The 18,133-nt window shown below is 50.1% G+C and overlaps 1 long non-coding RNA gene across 1 annotated transcript in view; it reads right to left on the reverse strand.

Moving 5' to 3' along the window:
* Positions 1–18,133, reverse strand: part of LOC140400072 (uncharacterized) — a 121,265-nt gene that overhangs the window by 102,906 nt on the left and 226 nt on the right. The gene's annotated exons all lie outside the window — the stretch shown is intronic.

The raw sequence follows: 18,133 nt of genomic DNA on the forward strand, positions 1-18,133 counted from the left end.
CGTGCCTCCCAGCGTCCTGCCATTTATCATGTATTCTCTTGTCTTGTTTGTCCTGCCCAAGTGCATCTCTTCCAGATTGAATTCCGTTTGCCACTGATCAGTCCATCTGTGTCGTCCTGTATTCGGAGGCTATCCTCCTCAATATTTACCACCCCACCAAATTTCATATTTGCAGCAAACTTACTGATCAACCCTCCTATATTCATATCTAAAGCATTTGTATCAACCACAAACAGCAAGGGCCTCAACACTGATCCCTGTGGGAAACCACTGGACATGATCTTCCAATCAGAGGCTAGGGGCTGGTTTAGCACAGTGGACTAAACAGCAGAACAATGCCAGCAGCGCGGGTTCAATTCCCGTACCGGCCTCCCCGAACTGGTGCCGGAATGTGGCGACTTGGTGCTTTTCACAGTAACTTCATTGAAGCCTACTTGTGACAATAAGCAATTATTATTATTATTGGAAAGACACTCCTCCACCAACAGCCTCTGCTTCCTGCCACTCAGCAATTTTGGATCCAATTTGCCAAATGTCCTTCAGTCCCTTGGGCATGTGTCTTCACATCAGTCACCCATGTGGGACCGGATGAAAAGCCTTGCTGAAGTCCAAGTAGATTACGTCAAATGCATTTCACTCATTGACACACCTGTTCATCGCTTCGAAAAATTCAATCAAGTTGGTCAGACATCTCCTCCCCTTAACCAAACCATGCTGACCTTTTAATATCTGCCTCTACAAATGCAGATTAATTCTGTGTCTCAGATTTGCTTCCAATAGTTTCCCCACCACACAGGTTAGACTGACTGGCCTGTAGTTTCCTGGTTTATCCTTTCCTCCCTTCTTCAATAATGGTACCACATTGGCGATCCTCCAGTCTGCCAGCGCCTCTCCTGTGGCCAGAGAGGAATTGAAAATTATTGCCAGTGTCCCTGCTATTTCCTCGCTTGCCTCACTCATCAGCCTGGGATACATTTCATCTGGCCCTGGAGCTTTGTCCACTTTGAAGCCTCCCACTCAGAGCCTCCTCTCTGTCTATATTAATCTCTTTAGTTTTATTACATTCCTTCTCCCTGCTTTCTATACCCACACTGTCCTTCTCACGGGGTAACACTGACACAAAGTACCCATTTCGAACCCCACCTACATCCCCCGGCTCCACACACATGTTACCACTGTGATCCATCATGGGCCTTACTCAGCCCCAAGTTATCATTTTACCTTTAATGTACTTTTAGAACAACTTAACAACTTTATTTTACCTGCCAGTATCCTTTCAGTATCTGGTGCGACCGCATTTGGAGTATTGAGTGCAATTTTAGTCGCCGCATTATCGGAAGGATGTGGAAGCATTGGAAAGGGTGCAGAGGAGATTCACCAGCATGTTGCCTGGTATGGAGGGAAGATCTTATGAGGAAAGGCTGAGGGACTGAGGCTGTTTTCGTTAGAGACAAGAAGGTTCAGAGGTGACTTAATTGAGGCATACAATAGGGCAGCACAGTGGCGCAGTGGGTTAGCCCTGCTGCCTCACGGCGCTGAGGTCCCAGGTTCGATCCTGGCACTGGGTCACTGTCCATGTGGAGTTTGCACATTCTCCCCATGTTTGCGTGGGTTTCGCGCCCACAACCCAAAGATGTGCAGGGTAGGTGGATTGGCCACACCAAATTACCCCTTAATTGGAAAAAATGAATAGGGTACACAAAAATTTTTTTTTTTTTTTTTTAAATTGAGGCATACAGGATGATCAAAGGATTGGATAGGGTGGACAGTGAGAGCCTTTTTCCTTGGATGGTGATGTCTAGCACGAGGGGACTTAGATTTAAATTGAGGGGAGATAGATATAGGACAGAGGTAGGTTCTTTGCTAAGAGAGTAGTAAGGGCATGGAATGCCCTGCCTGCAACAGTAGTGGATTCGCCAACACTAAGGGCATTCAAATGGTCATTGGATAGACATATGGACAATAAGGGAATAGTGTAGATGGACTTTAGAGTGGTTTCACAGGTCGGCACAACATCGAGGGCCAAAGGGCCTGTACTGCGCCGTAATGTTCTATCTTCATGTCTCCTTTTTGCTCTCCTCATTTCCGTTTTAAGTCCCCTCTTGCACATTCGATACACCTCTAGCACTTCTGCTGTTTTGAGCCCTTGATATCTGCCACAAGCCTCCCCTTTTCTACTTATCCAACGCTGTATATCCCTCAATATACATGGTTGACTGGATTTGTTGGTCCCACCCTTTTCTTGATTGGAACATGTTGGCCGTGTACTCTCCCTATTTCCTTGTTGAATGTGTCCCACTGTTCTGTCACAGATTTACCTAATGGTGTCTGTTCCCTATCAACTCTGGCCAAATCATATCTGATCTTATTAAAATCAGCCTTCCTCCATTTGTGAACTTTGATCTCAGGTCCATCCATCTCCTTTTCCAGAACTATCTTGAATCTAATGAAGTTATGATCACTGTCTGCAAAATGCTCCCCCAACGATACTTCAACCACTTGTCCAGCTTCGTTACTGAAAATGAAGTCCAAGACCGCTCCTCTCTTGTCTGTCCTTCTACGTACTGGCTTAAAAAGTTCTCATGGATGCATTTTAAGAATTACGCTCCCTCTAAACCGTTCACACTATGACTACCCCAGTTCATATTGAGGAAGTTGCGATCCCCCACTGTTCCCACTATCACAACCCTATTACTTTTCCACTTCTCTGAAATTTGCCTCCATATTCACTCTTCTATTTCTCTCGGATGGTTAGGGGGCCAATGGAACACTCCAGCAATGTGATTGCTCCTTTTTGGTTTTTAAGTTCTTCCCATTTGGCTTCAGTATAGTTCTAATATCTGGGCCGCGCAAGGCTGCCTACTTAGCCCCTCACTATCCTCCTTGTACACACATGATTGCGTGGCAAAATTTGTTTCCAACCCCATCCACAAGTTTGCTGATGATACGATCATAGTGGGCCGAATCGCAAATAATGACGAGTCAGAATACAGGATGGAGATCGAGAACCTAGTGGAGTGGTGTAGCGACAACAACCTCTCCCTCAATGCCAGCAAATCTAAAGAGCCGGTCATTGACTTCAGAAAGCTAAGAACTGGACACACCACTGTCAGCATCGATGAGGCCGAGGTGGAGATTGTTCGCAGTTTCAAATTCCTAGTGGTTCACATCTCCAAAAATCTGTCCTGGTCCACCCACATCGACGTTACCACCAAGAAATCTCAACAGGGCCTTTACTTCCTCAGCAAACTAAGGAAATTCGGCATGTCCACATTAACTCGTCCCAACTTTTACAGATGCACCATAGAAAGCATCCTAGCTGCTGCATCACGGCCTGGTATGGCAACCGCTCGGCCCAAACCCGCAAGACACTTCAGAGAGTCGTGAACACAGCCCAGTCCATCACACGAACCTGCCTCCCATCCATTGACTCCATCTACACCTCCCGCTGCCTGGAGAAAGCGGCAAGCACAATCAAAGACCCCTCCCACCCGGCTTACTCACTCTTCCAACTTCTTCCATCGGGCAGGAGATACAAAAGTCTGGGAACACGCACAAACAAACTCAAACAGCTTCTTCCCCGCTGTTACCAGACTCCTAAACGACCCTCTTATGGACTGAACTCATTAATACTACACCCCTGTATGCTTCACCCGATGCCGGTGTCTATGTAGTTACATTGTGTACCTTGTGTTGCCCTATTATGTATTTTCTTTTATTTCCTTTTCTTTTCATGTACTTGATGATCTGTTGAGCTGCTCGCAGAAAAATATTTTTCACTGTACCTCGGTACACGTTACAATGAACAAAATCCAATCCAGTTGAAGAGCTTTCTAAGATGCCATCTCTCCTTACTGCTGTAATTCATTCTCTGATCAAAATTGTGACACTCCCTCCTCTTTTACCTCCTGCCCTATCTCTCCTGGAGATCCTGTATCCTGGAATATTGAGCTTCCAATCCTTCCCCTCTCCCAACCGTGATACAGTGACAGCAAATACATCATAACCCCATGTTCTCACTTCATCTGCCTTGTTCGTCTAACTCGCAATCTCGCTGTGATATAGAACGCATACTTACTGTTTACTGCTAAGTTAGTGTGTGTGAGTTTTATCCTCAATGTCTCTGTGATATATAATGCATATTTTACTCCTTCCTGCTCAGTTACTGGTGTGTCAGAGTGAGAGAATGTGAGTGTGTGTGCGTGTGTTTTATTTTCAATATCACTCTATGATATATAACACGTATTTTACTGCTTCCTGATCAGTTATTGATGAGTGAGTGTGTGTTTATGTGTGTGAGAGAGTGTGAGTGATTGCATTAATGCGTGTGAGAGCGCGCGCGCGTGTGAGAGCGAGCGCGCGTGTGAGAGCGCGCGCGCGTGTGAGAGCGCGCGCGCGTGTGAGAGTGAACGCGCGCGTGAGAGCGAGCGCGCGCGTGAGAGCGAGCGCGTGCGTGAGAGCGAGCGCGTGCGAGAGCATGTGTGTGTGTGTGAGCATGTGTGTGAGTGTGAGCATGTGTGTGAGTGTGAGCATGTGTGTGAGTGTGAGCATGTGTGTGAGTGTGAGCATGTGTGTGAGTGTGAGCATGTGTGTGTGTGAGCATGTGTGTGTGTGAGCATGTGTGTGTGTGAGCATGTGTGCATTTTACCCTCTATCTCTCTTTGATATATTGCACATATTTTCCTGTTCCTGCCCAGTTACTGGTGTGTGTATGAGAGAGTGAGCGTGTGTTTTACCATCATTGTCTCTCTGTGATAGATGATGCATATTTTACTGCTTTTTACTCAGTAACTGTTGTGTCAGAGAGTGTGAGTATCAGAAAGTGTGAATATGAAAGAGTGTGTGTGTGAGGGAGCATGTGCAAGTGAGTGTGTCAGTCTGTGTGAGGGAGTGTGTGAGTGTGAGAAATAGTCTGCAGGAGTGTGAGTGTGTGGGGGGAGAGAGTGTGTGTTTTACCTTCATTGTCTCTCTGTGATATATAACATATTTTACTGCTCAGTCACAGGTGTGTGAGTGTTTTATCCTCACTGTCTGTCTATCAAAAATAACATATTTCACTGCTCAGTAACTGGCGTGTGTGTGAGAGAGAGTGTGTGTGTGGGGAGAGCGCGTGTGAGCATGTGTTGTACCCTCACTGTCCCTCTGTGAAAACAGCAAGAAGTCTTGCTGGAGAGGGATAGGGCCATACGACAGGGCAAGGTTTATAATTGGGGGAGGGGGGAACTTCCGGTTGCGGCTATGCGGAGCTAAGTTGCACATTCAGCGGCTCCCGCTAAAACGGACTTTTGGGCTCTTTTCAATGCCCCCAATGGCACTTTTTCGACGTTTCCCGGTGTGGGAAGGAGTCTACAACAGCTCCCCGTCAGTATATGGCTTCAACTAGGAGCGGGGTGAAAAAAAAGGTGGTGGTGGACCCGAAGAAGGTGCGAGGGAAGAAGGACAAAATGGCGGCGGGCGGAGACCAGGCAGCGTGGATGCAGTGGGCGGAAGAGCAGCAGGAGGGTATCCAGCGCTGCTTCAGAGAGAATAAAATGGACCTGCTAGAGACGATGAAGGCTTCTATTGATAAGCTGCTGGAGACACAGACGGCCCAGGGAGTGGCGATCCGCGAGGCTCGACAAAAGATCTCTGACAATGAGGACGAGATCTTAGGCCTGGCAGGAAAGGTGGAGGCGCACGAGGCGCTCCACAAGAAATGGCAGGAGCGGTTCGAGGAGATGGAGAATCGGTCGAGGTGGAAGAATCTGCGGATTCTGGGCCTCCCGGAGGGGCCGGACGTGGGGGCCTATGTGGTCACCATGTTGAACTCGCTGATGGGAGCGGGGTCCTTCCAGGAGCCCCTGGAGCTGGAAGGGGCCCATCGAGTGCAGGCGAGGAGGCCCAAGGCTAACGAGCCTCCGCGGGCGGTGCTGGTGAGGTTCCATCGGTTCGTCGATCGGGAGTGTGTGTTCAGGTGGGCCAAGAAGGAGAGGAGCAGCAGGTGGGAGAACGTGGAGGTTCGGATATATCAGGACTGGAGAGCGGAGGTGGCGAAGAGGAGGGCCGGGTACAATCGAGCGAAGGCGGTGCTGCACAGGAAGGGGGTGAAGTTTGGCATGTTACAGCCGGAGCGACTGTGGGTTACCTACAAGGACCGGCACCACTATTTTGAGTCTCCGGAGGAGGTGTGGGCCTTTGTTCAGGCCGAGAAGTTGGACACAGATTGAGGGTCGGGACGGGCGATTGGGGACTATGGTTGATATGCTATGTTTCTTTTTGTTTAGAGGGGGGCGCTTTTGTATTGCTCCGGGTTTCTTTTTCTTTGTGTTTTTTCTCTTTTGGGTCGGAGAAGGTGGCTGGGGCGGGTTGGGCACTGTTTTGGTTGGGTTGGTCAGGGGGGGCTCTTGAAGATGAGATGGGGCCTTGCGGGGGAGGGGGAGGCCCGAGTCAGGGGTGAGGGGACAGGGCCTGTAAAAGGAGCTGCGTCAGAGGTGGCGGGGCCTGGTAGGTGGAAAGCGCGGGCTTTTTCCCACGCTGAAGACTGGAGGGGGCGGGGCCGGGGCGGGGAAGCGAGGGTTGTTTCCCGCGCTTAGAACAGAAGGGGGAGGGGGAGAGCCTATGGATGGGGATGGGAGAGGAGGGTGTGCCACACAATGGGAGGAGTCGAAGGAGAGGCGGGAGTGGCCGGGGTCAGCAGGAGACAGCTGACTTGCAGAAGTGCAATGGGGGGAGTAAATCAGCTAGGATGGGTCCTAACCGGGGGAGGGGGGTTGAGTGGGGGGGGAAATCGAGCTGCTGCTATGGTCAAGGAGGAGCTGGAGAGAGTGGGGGTGGGGGGGGGACTAGACGGGGGTATGCCGCTGTGGGGAACGGGCCGGGTGTGGGGTGTGGGCACGTGGCTGGCCAAGGAGGGGCCATAGCTAGTCGGCGGGAGAGGGGGGCGGGTAGCCCCCTGATCCGGCTGATAACCTGGAATGTAAGGGGACTGAATGGGCCGATTAAGCGGGCCCCCGTGTTCGCTCACCTGAAGGGGCTCAAGGCGGATGTGGTTATGCTTCAGGAGACACACCTGAAGGTGGCAGACCAAGTAAGATTGAGGAAAGGGTGGGTAGGTCAGGTGTTTCACTCGGGGCTGCATGCCAAAAATCGAGGGGTGGCGATCTTGGAGGGAAGGAAGGTGTCGTTTGAGGCGTCAAGCATTGTGGCAGATAATGGCGGCAGGTACATGATGGTAAGTGGTAAGTTGCAGGGAGAGAGGGTGGTACTGGTCAATGTGTATGCCCCAAACTGGGACGATGCGGGTTTTATGCGGCGTATGTTGGGTCGGATCCCAGACTTGGAAGTGGGGGGCCTGATAATGTGGGGAGACTTTAACACGGTGCTGGACCCGACACTGGATCGCTCCAGGTCTAGGACGGGTAGGAAGCCGGCGGCGGCTAGAGTGCTGAGGGGGGTTTATGGACCAGATGGGAGGGGTGGACCCTTGGGGATTTGCAAGGCCGGGGGCGAGGGAATTTTCATTCTTCTCACATGTCCATAAGGGTTATTCCCGAATCGACTTTTTCATCTTGAGTTGGGCGTTGATAGCGAGAGTAGAGGATACTCAGTATTCGGCAATAGCCATTTAGGACCACGCCCCGAATTGGGTGGACTTGGAGATGGACTTGGAGATGGGGGAGGAGAGGTACCAGCGCCCGCTGTGGCGCTCGGAGGTGGGGCTGTTGGCGGACGAGGAGGTGAGCGAGTGGGTCCGAGGAAGTATAGAGAGGTACCTCCCGCCAACGGGGAGGTCCGAGTGGGGATGCTATGGGAGGCACTGAAGGCGGTGGTGAGGGGAGAGCTGAACTCCATTAGGGCCCACAAGGAGCGGAGGGAGTGGGGACAGAGGCTGGTGGGGGAGATGGTGAGGGTAGACAGGAGGTATGCGGAGGAGCCCGAGGAAGGATTGTTGAGGAAAAGGCGCAGCCTCCAGGCCAAATTCAACCTGGTGACCACCAGGAAGGCGGAGGTGCAGTGGAGGAAGGCCCAGGGGGCGATTTACGAGTATGGGGAAAAGGCAAGCCGGATGCTGGCACATCAGCTTCAGAAGCAGGACGCAGCTAAGTTAAGGACAGTGGGGGGGGGGGGGGGGGGGGGGGGCGCGGAGTGGAGCGGGCATCAATGGGGTCTTCAGGGACTTCTACGAGGAATTGTACCGATCCGAGCCCACGGGAGGGGGAGGGATGGGCCGCTTCCTGGACCAATTGAGGTTTCCAAAGGTGGAAGAGGGACTGGTGGCGGGATTTGGGGCCCCAATTGGGCTGGAGGAGCTGATCAAAGGGATAGGAAGCATGCAGGCAAGGTAGGAACCGGGGCCGGACGGTTTCCCGGTCCAATTCTTGAAAACATATCTGGACCTGTTGGGCCCGCTGTTAGTTAGGACCTTCAATGAGGCAAGGGAGGAGGGGGCTTTGCCCCCGACAATGTCCCGGGCACTGATCTCCTTGATCCTGAAGCGGGCAAGGATCCCCTGCAGTGTGGGTCTTACAGACCGATTTCCTTGCGAAATGTAGATGCCAAGGTGCTGGCGTAGGTCTTAGCCTTGAGGATTGTGTGCCGCAGATCATCCATGAAGACCAGACGGGGTTTGTGAAGGGGAGGCAGTTGAACGCGAATGTGCGGAGGCTTTTGAACGTTACCATGATGCCGGCGAGGGAGTGGGAGGCGGAAATAGTGGTAGCGATGGACGCTGAGAAAGCCTTCGATAGGGTAGAGTGGGGGTATCTGTGGGAGGTGCTGAAGAGGTTTGGGTTTGGGGAGGGGTTTGTCAGGTGGGTTAGGCTGTTGTATGAGGTCCCGATGGCGAGTGTGACCACAAACAGGAAGAGGTCAGGGTACTTTCCGTTGCACCGAGGGATGAGACAGGGGTGTCCCCTATCCCCCCTGCTCTTCGCACTGGCGATTGAAGCCCTGGCTGTGGCACTGAGGGAGTCAAGGAACTGGAGGGGGTTGGTGCGTGGTGGGGAGGAGCATAGGGTGTCACTTTATGCGGACGACCTGCTGCTGTATGTGATGGACCCGGTGGGAGGAATGCCAGAAGTAATGAGGATTCTTAGGGAATTCAGGGACTTTTCGGGGTACATCCTCAACATGGGGAAGAGCGAGCTGTTCGTAGTTCATCCAGGGGACCAGGAGAGGGGGATTGGCGAGCTCCCACTAAAAAAGGCGGAGAGGAGCTTCATGTATCTGGGAGTCCAGGTGGCCAGGAGCTGGGGGGCCCTGCATAGGCTTAACCTTACAAGGCTGGTGGAGCAAATGGAGGAGGAGTTCAAGAGGTGGGACGCGTTGCCGCTGTCCTTGGCGGGTAGGGTGCAGTCAATCAAAATGACGGTGCTCCCAAGGTTTTTATTCCTGTTCCAGTGCCTCCCCGTGTTTATCCCGAAGGCTTTTTCAGGCGGGTTAACAGGAGTATAATGGGGTTTGTGTGGGCGCGACGGACCCCGAGGGTGAGAAGGGTGTTCCTGGAGCGGAGGAGAGATAGGGGGGCACTGGTGATGCCCAACCTCTGTGGATACTACTGGGCCGCCAATGCGACGATGGTGCGCAAGTCGGTGATGGAGGGGGAGGGGGCCGCATGGAAGAGGCTGGAGACGGCATCTTGTGTGGGTACGAGACTGGGGGCGCTGGCAACGGCACCGCTGCCGCTCCCTCCAAGGAGGTATACCACGAGCCCGGTGGTGGTGGCTGCCCTCAAAATTTGGGGGCAGAGGAGGCGAAAGAGGCCGGAATTCTGGCCTTTGCATCCCTGATAGCCCGGCGAAGGATTCTTCTTCAGTGGAAGGATGCGAGGCGGCCAAGCGTGGAATCCTGGATCAACGATATAGCGGGGTTTATTAAGTTGGAGAGGGTGAAATTCGCCTTGAGAGGGTCGGCACAAGGGTTCTTTAGGCAGTGGCAATCGTTCTTAGACTTCCTGGCAGAGCGGTAGACATTGGTTAATGGCAGCAGCAACTCGGGCGGGGGGGGGGGGGTTCACTTTATTTTTTTGGTTTTGTTATTTACACTGGAGGGTCTGAGGGGTTGGATATACTTGTTGTATTAAGTCAGGGTGTCAATGTTAATTTATTATTTATGTACAGGGCGGGAGGGGGATATGGAGGGTTGTTTTTCTGGACTGTGTTTTGTACTTAACCCTGTTGGGTTTCTTTTTCATTTTGTTATTGATATTTTATGAAAACCTTTATTAAAAATTATTTTTTAAAAAATAATAATAATTGTGGGAGGGGTAATGATGATGCGATTAGGCAAGAATTCGGAAGCATTAGATGGGAACAGAAACTGTCAGGGAAAAGCACAAATGAAAAGTGGAGCTTGGTCAAGGAACAAATACTGCGTGTCCTTGATAGGCATGTCCCTGTCTGGCAGGGAGCAAATGGCTGTGAGAGGGGACCATGGTTCACAAAAGAGGTTGAATGTCATGTCAAGAGGAAAAAGGAAGCGTATGTAAGGATGAGAAAACCAGGTTCAGTAGGGTCGCTTGAGGGTTAGAAAGTAGCAAGGAATGAGCTTAAAAAAGGGCTTAGGAGAGCGAGGAGGGGGCATGAGAAGTCCTTGGCGGGTCGGATCAATGAAAACCCCAAGGCTTTTTCCTCTTATGTGAGAAATAAAAGAATGACCAGGGTCAGGTTAGGGCCGGTCAAGGACAGTAGTGGAAACTTCTGTGTGGCATCAGAAGAGACAGGAGGCGTTGAATGAATACTTTTCTTCAGTGTTCACCAAAGAGAGGGGCTATGTTTTTGAGGATGAGTGTGTGAGACAGGCGGGTAGGCTGGAGGAGGTAGATGTTCTGAGGGAAGATTTATGAGGAATTTTGAAAAATCTGAGAGGCAACATGTCCCCTGAGCCAGATGGGAAATATCCTCGGTTTCTTTAGGAGGCATGGGATGAGATTGCAGAGCCTTTGGCTTTGATCTTTGGGTCCTCACTGTCCACGGGGATAGTGCCAGAGGACCGGAGAGTGGCGAATGTTGTTCCTCTGTTCAAAAAAGGCAATAGGAATGACCCTAGTAATTATAGGCCGGTTAGTCTTACTTCGGTGGTCGGTAGGTTAGTAGAAAGGGTCCTGAGGGATAGGTTTAATGACCATGTGGAAAGATGCAGCTTATTCCGGGATTGTCAACAAGGATTCGTGAAGGGTCTTGCCTCACAAATTTGATTGAATTCTTTGAGGAGCGAAGTGTGCAGATGAAAGTAGAGCAGTTGATGTACTATACATGGATTTCAGTAAGGTTTTTGATGAGGTTCCCCATGGTCAGCTCATGAAGAAAGTAAGGAGGTATGGGATCGAGGGAAATTTGGCCAATTCGATAAGTAACTGGCTATCACATAGAAGACAGAGGGTGGTGGTGGATGGAAAATTTTCAGACTGGAGACCAGTTACCAGCGGTGTACCACAGGGAGCAGTGCTGGGTCCTCTGCTATTTGTGATTTTTATCAATGACTTGGAGGAGGGGGCTGAAGGGTGGGTCAGTAAATTTGCTGATGACACCAAGATTGATGGAGTAGTGGATGAGGTGGAGGGCTGTTGTAGGCTGCAAAGAGACATTGATAAGATGCAGAGCTGGGCCGCAAAATGGCAGATGGAGTTTAACCCCTGCTAAGTGCGAGGTGATTCATTTTGGTCGGACAAATTTGAATGCGGATTACAGGGTCAACGGCAGGGTTCAGAGGAATGTGGAGGAACAGAGAGATCTTGGGGTTCATGTCCACAGATCTCTGAAGGTTGCCACTCAAGTGGACAGAGCCGTGAAGAAGATCTATAGCGTGTTAGTGTTTATTAACAGGGGCTTGTGTTTAAGAGCCGTGGGGTTATGCTGCAATTTACACGACCCTGATGAGACCACATTTGGAGTATTGTATGCAGTTCTGGTCACCTTATTATTGGAAGGATGTGGAAGTATTGGAAAGGGTGCAGAGGAGATTTACCAGGATACTGCCTGGATTGGAGGGTAGGTCTTATGAGGAAAGGTTGATGGATCTAGAGCTTTTCTCATAGGAGTGAAGGAGGATGAGAGGCGACTTAATAGAGGTTTATAAGATGATGAGGGGGATAGATAGAGCGGACGTTCTGAGACTATTTCCTCGGGAGGATGTAGCTGTTACAAGGGGGCATAACTATAAGGTTTGGGGTGGGAGATATAGGAGGGATGTCCGAGGTAGTTTCTTTACTCAGAGAGTGGTTAGAGTGTGGAATGGACTGCCTGCTGTGATAGTGGAGTCGGACATTTAGGAACTTTCAAGCGGTTATTGGATAGGCACATGGAGCACACCAGAATGACAGGGAGTGGGATAGTTTGATCTTGGTTTCGGACAAAGCCCGGCACAACATCGAGGGCCGAAGGGCCTGTTCTGTGCTGTACTGTTCTATGTTCTAACAACACCAGGTTCAAGTCCCACAGGTGGTGCTTCGAAACAAACCTTTTGGACTTTAACCTGGTGTTGTAAGACTTCTTACTGTGCTCACCGTAGTCCAACGGCAGCATCTCCACATCATCTCTGTGATATATAACATATTTTACTGCTTAGTAACAGGTGTTGGAGAGTGTGCGAGTGTGTGTTTTACCCTGACTGTCTGTCTATCATATACAACATATTTTGCTGCTCACTGCTCAGTTGCTGGAGTGTGTGAGTATGTGAGAGTGGCGAGAGTGTGTTTTACCCTCACTGTCCCCCTGAGACATACAATGCATATTTAACTGCTTACTGCTCAGTGACTGGTGTGTGAGAGAGCATGAGTGTGTGTGAGAGATAGTGCCTGTATGGAGAGTGTGAAGGTGTGATTTGCCCTCATTGTTTCTCCGTGATATATGATGCTCACTGGTGTGTGTGAGAGAGTATGTGTGTATGAGTGGGTGCTTTATCCTCACTGTCACTCTATGGTACATAACATATATTTTACTGCTTACTGCTCAGTTAATGGTTTATGAGTGTGTGCGTGAGTGAGAGAGTGTGTGAGATTCTCAGTGATGTCTAAAACCTTGTAATATTCAGTTAACGGTGTGTGTGTGTGAGAGAGAGAGTGTGAGCAGAAGAGTGTGTGTGGGTGTCAGTTTTAAGACCATAAGACATAGGAGCGGAAGTAAGGCCATTCGGCCCATCGAGTCCACTCCACCATTCAATCATGGCTGATTTCAACTCCATTTACCCGCTCTCTCTCCTTAGCCCTTAATTCCTCGAGAAATCAAGAATTGATCAACTTCTGTCTTAAAGACACTCAACGTCCCGGCCTCCACCGCCCTCTGTGGCAATGAATTCCACAGACCCACCACTCTCTGACTGAAGACATTTCTCCTCACCTCTGTTCTAAAGTGACTCCCTTTTATTCTAAGGCTGTGCCCCCGGGTCCTAGTCTCCCCTGCTAATGGAAACAACTTCCCTACATCCACCCTATCTAAGCCATTCATTATCTTGTAAGTTTCTATTAGATCTCCCCTCAACCTCCTAAACTCCAATGAATATAATCCCAGGATCCTCAGACGTTCATCGTATGTTAGGCCTACCATTCCTGGGATCATCCGTGTGAATCTCCGCTGGACCCGCTCCAGTGCCAGTATGTCCTTCCTGAGGTGTGGGGCCCAAAATTGCTCACAGTATTCTAAATGGGGCCTAACTAATGCTTTATAAAGCTTCAGAAGTACATCCCTGCTTTTATATTCCAAGCCTCTTGATGTGAAAGTGTACGAACTCAGCAATAGCATGATGGGAAAAATAGCCAATTTATGTAACCAAGTGTAGGACAGCTGTGTCAGCTAAGTGCCAAGATCAGACCCTGACAAACTAGACAAAGCTAAGAATCCACATAATTGTATCATACAAGGCCAGAAGAGGGAAAATAGTGCCTGACCTTATTAAAACCTGGTAACAAAGCCACGATCTAGGAATGTCCTAATAACACAACCTCCTCATGTCCTAGGTTCATCTGCGTCAAGGCATCATGAGGGCAGAGGTAAAAACAAAATAGGACCACGTCTTAAACCCTCTAAAGACAAAATACTGCAAATAAGCCGAGTCAGGGTCTTTCCATGACAACATGTTTGATCAGAAGTTATGACTGTATTGACATTTTTGAACAAGGTCTGTTTTTGTAAAATGATACAGCTTTTGTATAAATATTGAACGTTTTCTCCATGTCTTTGCGAGCTTGAGAAAGAATGAGCAGGTTTACCTTAACAGCTCTCTCTCTCTCTAACCTGTAGCCATCTGCATGCAGACTTTGGTCAATAAAGACAAAGTTAGTTTTATCGAAACCAAGGTGTAAAGTTGTTTTTGTCACAGTCTTGAAGTAGGAAAGATTTTAAAAGACGACATTGCATTTGCATGAATGACAACATTGCATTTGCTTTCTTAATTACGGACTCAACCTGCAAGTTTACCTTTAGCGAATCCTGGACCAGGACTCCCAAGTCCCTTTGCACTTCAGCATTATGAATTTTGTCACCGTTTAGAAAATAGTCCATGCCTCTATTCTTTTTTCCAAAGTGCAAGACCTCGCACTTGCCCACATTGAATTTCATCAGCCATTTCTTGGACCACTCTCCTAAACTGTCTAAATCTTTCTGCAGCCTCCCCACCTCCTCCATACTACCTCCCCTCCACCTATCTTTGTATTATCGGCAAACTTAGCCAGAATGCCCCCAGTCCCGTCATCTAGATCGTTAATATATAAAGAAAACAGCTGTGGCCCCAACACTGAACCCTGCGGGACACCACTCGTCACTGGTTGCCATTCCGAAAAAGAACCTTTTATCTCAACTCTCTGCCTTCTGCCTGACAGCCAATCGTCAATCCATGTTAGTACCTTGCCTCGAATACCATGGGCATTTATTTTACTCAGCAGTCTCCCGTGAGGCACCTTATCTAAGGCCTTTTGGAAGTCAAGATAGATAACATCCATTGGCTCTCCTTGGTCTAACTTATTTGTTATCTCTTCAAAGAACTCTAACAGGTTTGCGAGGCACGACCTCCCCTTACTAAATCCATGCTGACTTGTCCTAATCCGACCCTGCACTTCCAAGAATTTTTCTCCTCATTGTCTCTGTGATACATAAGGCATATATTAGTTTATGCTGCTCAGTTACTGATATGTTTGAGAGTGGGTGTGCGCGAGAGAGAGTTGGTGTGTGTGCAAGAGGGGAGTGGGCGTGCGTGTGTGAGAGAGAGTGGGCGTGCGTGTGTGAGAGAGAGTGGGCGTGCGTGTGTGAGAGAGAGTGGGCGTGCGTGTGTGAGAGAGAGTGGGCGTGCGCGAGAGAGGGCGGGCGCGCGCGAGAGAGGGCGGGCGCGCGCGAGAGAGGGCGGGCGCGCGCGAGAGAGGGCGGGGCGCGCGCGAGAGAGGGCGGGCGCGCGCGAGAGAGGGCGGGCGCGCGCGCGAGAGAGGGCGGGCGCGCGCGAGAGAGGGCGGGCGCGCGCGAGAGAGGGCGGGCGCGCGCGAGAGAGGGCGGGCGCGCGCGAGAGAGGGCGGGCGCGCGCGAGAGAGGGCGGGCGCGCGCGAGAGAGGGCGGGCGCGCGCGAGAGAGGGCGGGCGCGCGCGAGAGGGGGCGGGCGCGCGCGAGAGGGGGCGGGGCGCGCGCGAGAGGGGGCGGGCGCGCGCGAGAGAGGGCGGGCGCGGGCGAGGGAGGGCGGGCGCGGGCGAGGGAGGGCGAGCGCGGGCGAGGGAGGGCGGGCGCGGGCGAGGGCGGGCGGGCGCGAGCGAGGGCGGGCGGGCGCGAGAGAGGGCGGGCGGGCGCGAGAGAGGGCGGGCGGGCGCGAGAGAGGGCGGGCGGGCGCGAGAGAGGGCGGGCGGGCGCGAGAGAGGGCGGGCGGGCGCGAGAGAGGGCGGGCGGGCGCGAGAGAGGGCGGGCGGGCGCGAGAGAGGGCGGGCGGGCGCGAGAGAGGGCGGGCGGGCGCGAGAGAGGGCGGGCGGGCGCGAGAGAGGGCGGGCGGGCGCGAGAGAGGGCGGGCGGGCGCGAGAGAGGGCGGGCGCGCGCGTGAGAGAGAGTGGGCACGCATGAGAGTGTGGGTGTGCGTGAGAGAGTGTGGGTGTGCGTGAGAGAGTGTGGGTGTGCGTGAGAGAGAGTGGGCGAGCGTGAGAGAGAGTGGGCGAGCGTGAGAGAGAGTGGGCGAGCGTGAGAGAGAGTGGGTGTGCGAGCGAGTGAGCCTATGTGTATTTAACCCTCATTGTCTCTCTTTGATATATAACACATATTTTGCTGTTGCTGCTCAGTTACTGGGGTGTGTGGTGAGTGTGTGTGAATGAGAGTGAGAATCTATTTGACCATCACTGTCTCTGTGATATATGATGCATATTTTACTGCTCACTGCTCAGTTACTGTTGTGAGAGTGTGTGAATATGAGAGTATGTGAATATGAGAGTGTGTGTGTGAGAGAATGTGCCACTGTGTGTTTGGGAGTGTCTGAGTGTGAGAAATAGTCTGCGTGAGTGTGTGTGTTTTACCTTCATTGTCTCGGTGATAAAAAACACATATTTTACTGCTCAGTTACTGGTGTGCGAATGTGTGTTTTACCCCCACTGTCCCTCTGCGATATAAAACGCATATTTAACTGCTTACTGCTCAATGACTGGTGTGTATGTGTGTGTGTGTGAGAGAGAGTCTGTGAGAGAAGGAACAAGAGTGTGAGAGAGAGAGTGTGAGTGTGTGTGAGAGTTAAAATATGTGAGTGTGTGCGCTTTACCCTCACTGTCCATGATGCATAACACATATTTTACAGCTTACTGCTCAGTTACTGCTGTGTGACTGAGTGAGAGAGTGTGAGTGAGAGAGTGAGTGCATGTTTTACCCTCACTGTATCTCTGTGGTATATATCACATATTTAATTGATTACTGCTCAGTGACTGGTGTGTGTATCAGAGGGAGAGTGTGTGTGTGTGTGTGAGAGAGAGTGTGTGAGTGAGTGTGTATTAACCTCACAGTCTCTGTGATATACAATTAATATATTCTTGATTACTGCTCAGTTATTGATTTGTGAGTGTGTGGGAGAGACAGTGCGTGGGTGTGTGAGAGTGTGTGAGAGACAGAGTGTGAGTGAGTGTGTATAAACCTCTCTGTTTATGTGTGCGATATGACATATTTTACTGCTTAATGCTCAGTTAATGGTGTGAGAGTCCCTGTGATATACACTGCATATTTCGTGCTTCCTGCTGAATTACTTGTCAGTGAGCATGTGCATAAGAAAACGCGAGTGTGTTTTTTACCCTCACTGTCTATTTATGATATATGGCATATTTTACTGCTTCTTGCTCAGTTGTTGGTGTCTGAATGTGTGAGAGTGTGTTTTCCACGGTAGCTGTCTGTCTCTGTTATAAGTGTGAGGGGAAAAATTAATTTGATTCTCTAACTCCTGTCTCTGTGCTTGCATTTGTAGCTGTCTGTCTCTGTTATGGGATTCTGGGTTTAATCTCCGTCTGTAATATTATTTACAGATACACGAGAGGACAGGTAATCTCAGTCTGTCCACCTCTCTGATGTGCAAGATGTTACTGTGTTTTCTGTACTTGTCAATATCTGTTTTGTGAGTTAAGGGTGAACATTCTGTTCAGTATTGATCCTCCATTATTACTTTTAGTGATAACATTGATATGTTAAATGATCTATTTCCATGTCTGTTTCATGAGAATGACACTGTACCATTATATCTGAGATTGTGTGAGATATTTGGATTGGAATTTAATATTTTGTTTTGGGAGGTGTCTCGGTAGAAGTTTATGATTAATTCGGCCCTTTTCAATAAGCTGTACTATCCGACCTTCCACTTGTATCAAAGGTTCACAACTTGTGAGAATGAAGGATGGCCTTACAATTTGATAAGTGTCCCTTTGGAGAACTATTTCAATGTATCATTTTTCTGTTAATGCCTCATTCAAGTGTTTTGCTTCTGATATATTTTAAACTAAGAAAGTTACAAAAAAGTGCCAATGGATACTTGCACATTGATTGCTGAATCTATAGCCTAATTAATACTATACTGATTACTTTACAGATGAAACGCTGTTGTCAAAAGTTGATCCAACATTCCATGAGAGAGTAGGGGTGAATTGTGAAAAATTATGCCACCTGTCCTCTCGTGTATCTGTAAATAATATTTACATTTTCTCCAGAAGTCCAGATTTACTTGAATTTCT

This window comes from Scyliorhinus torazame, chromosome 24 (genome assembly GCF_047496885.1).
Source record: "Scyliorhinus torazame isolate Kashiwa2021f chromosome 24, sScyTor2.1, whole genome shotgun sequence".
Classification (NCBI taxonomy): Eukaryota; Metazoa; Chordata; class Chondrichthyes; order Carcharhiniformes; family Scyliorhinidae; genus Scyliorhinus; species Scyliorhinus torazame.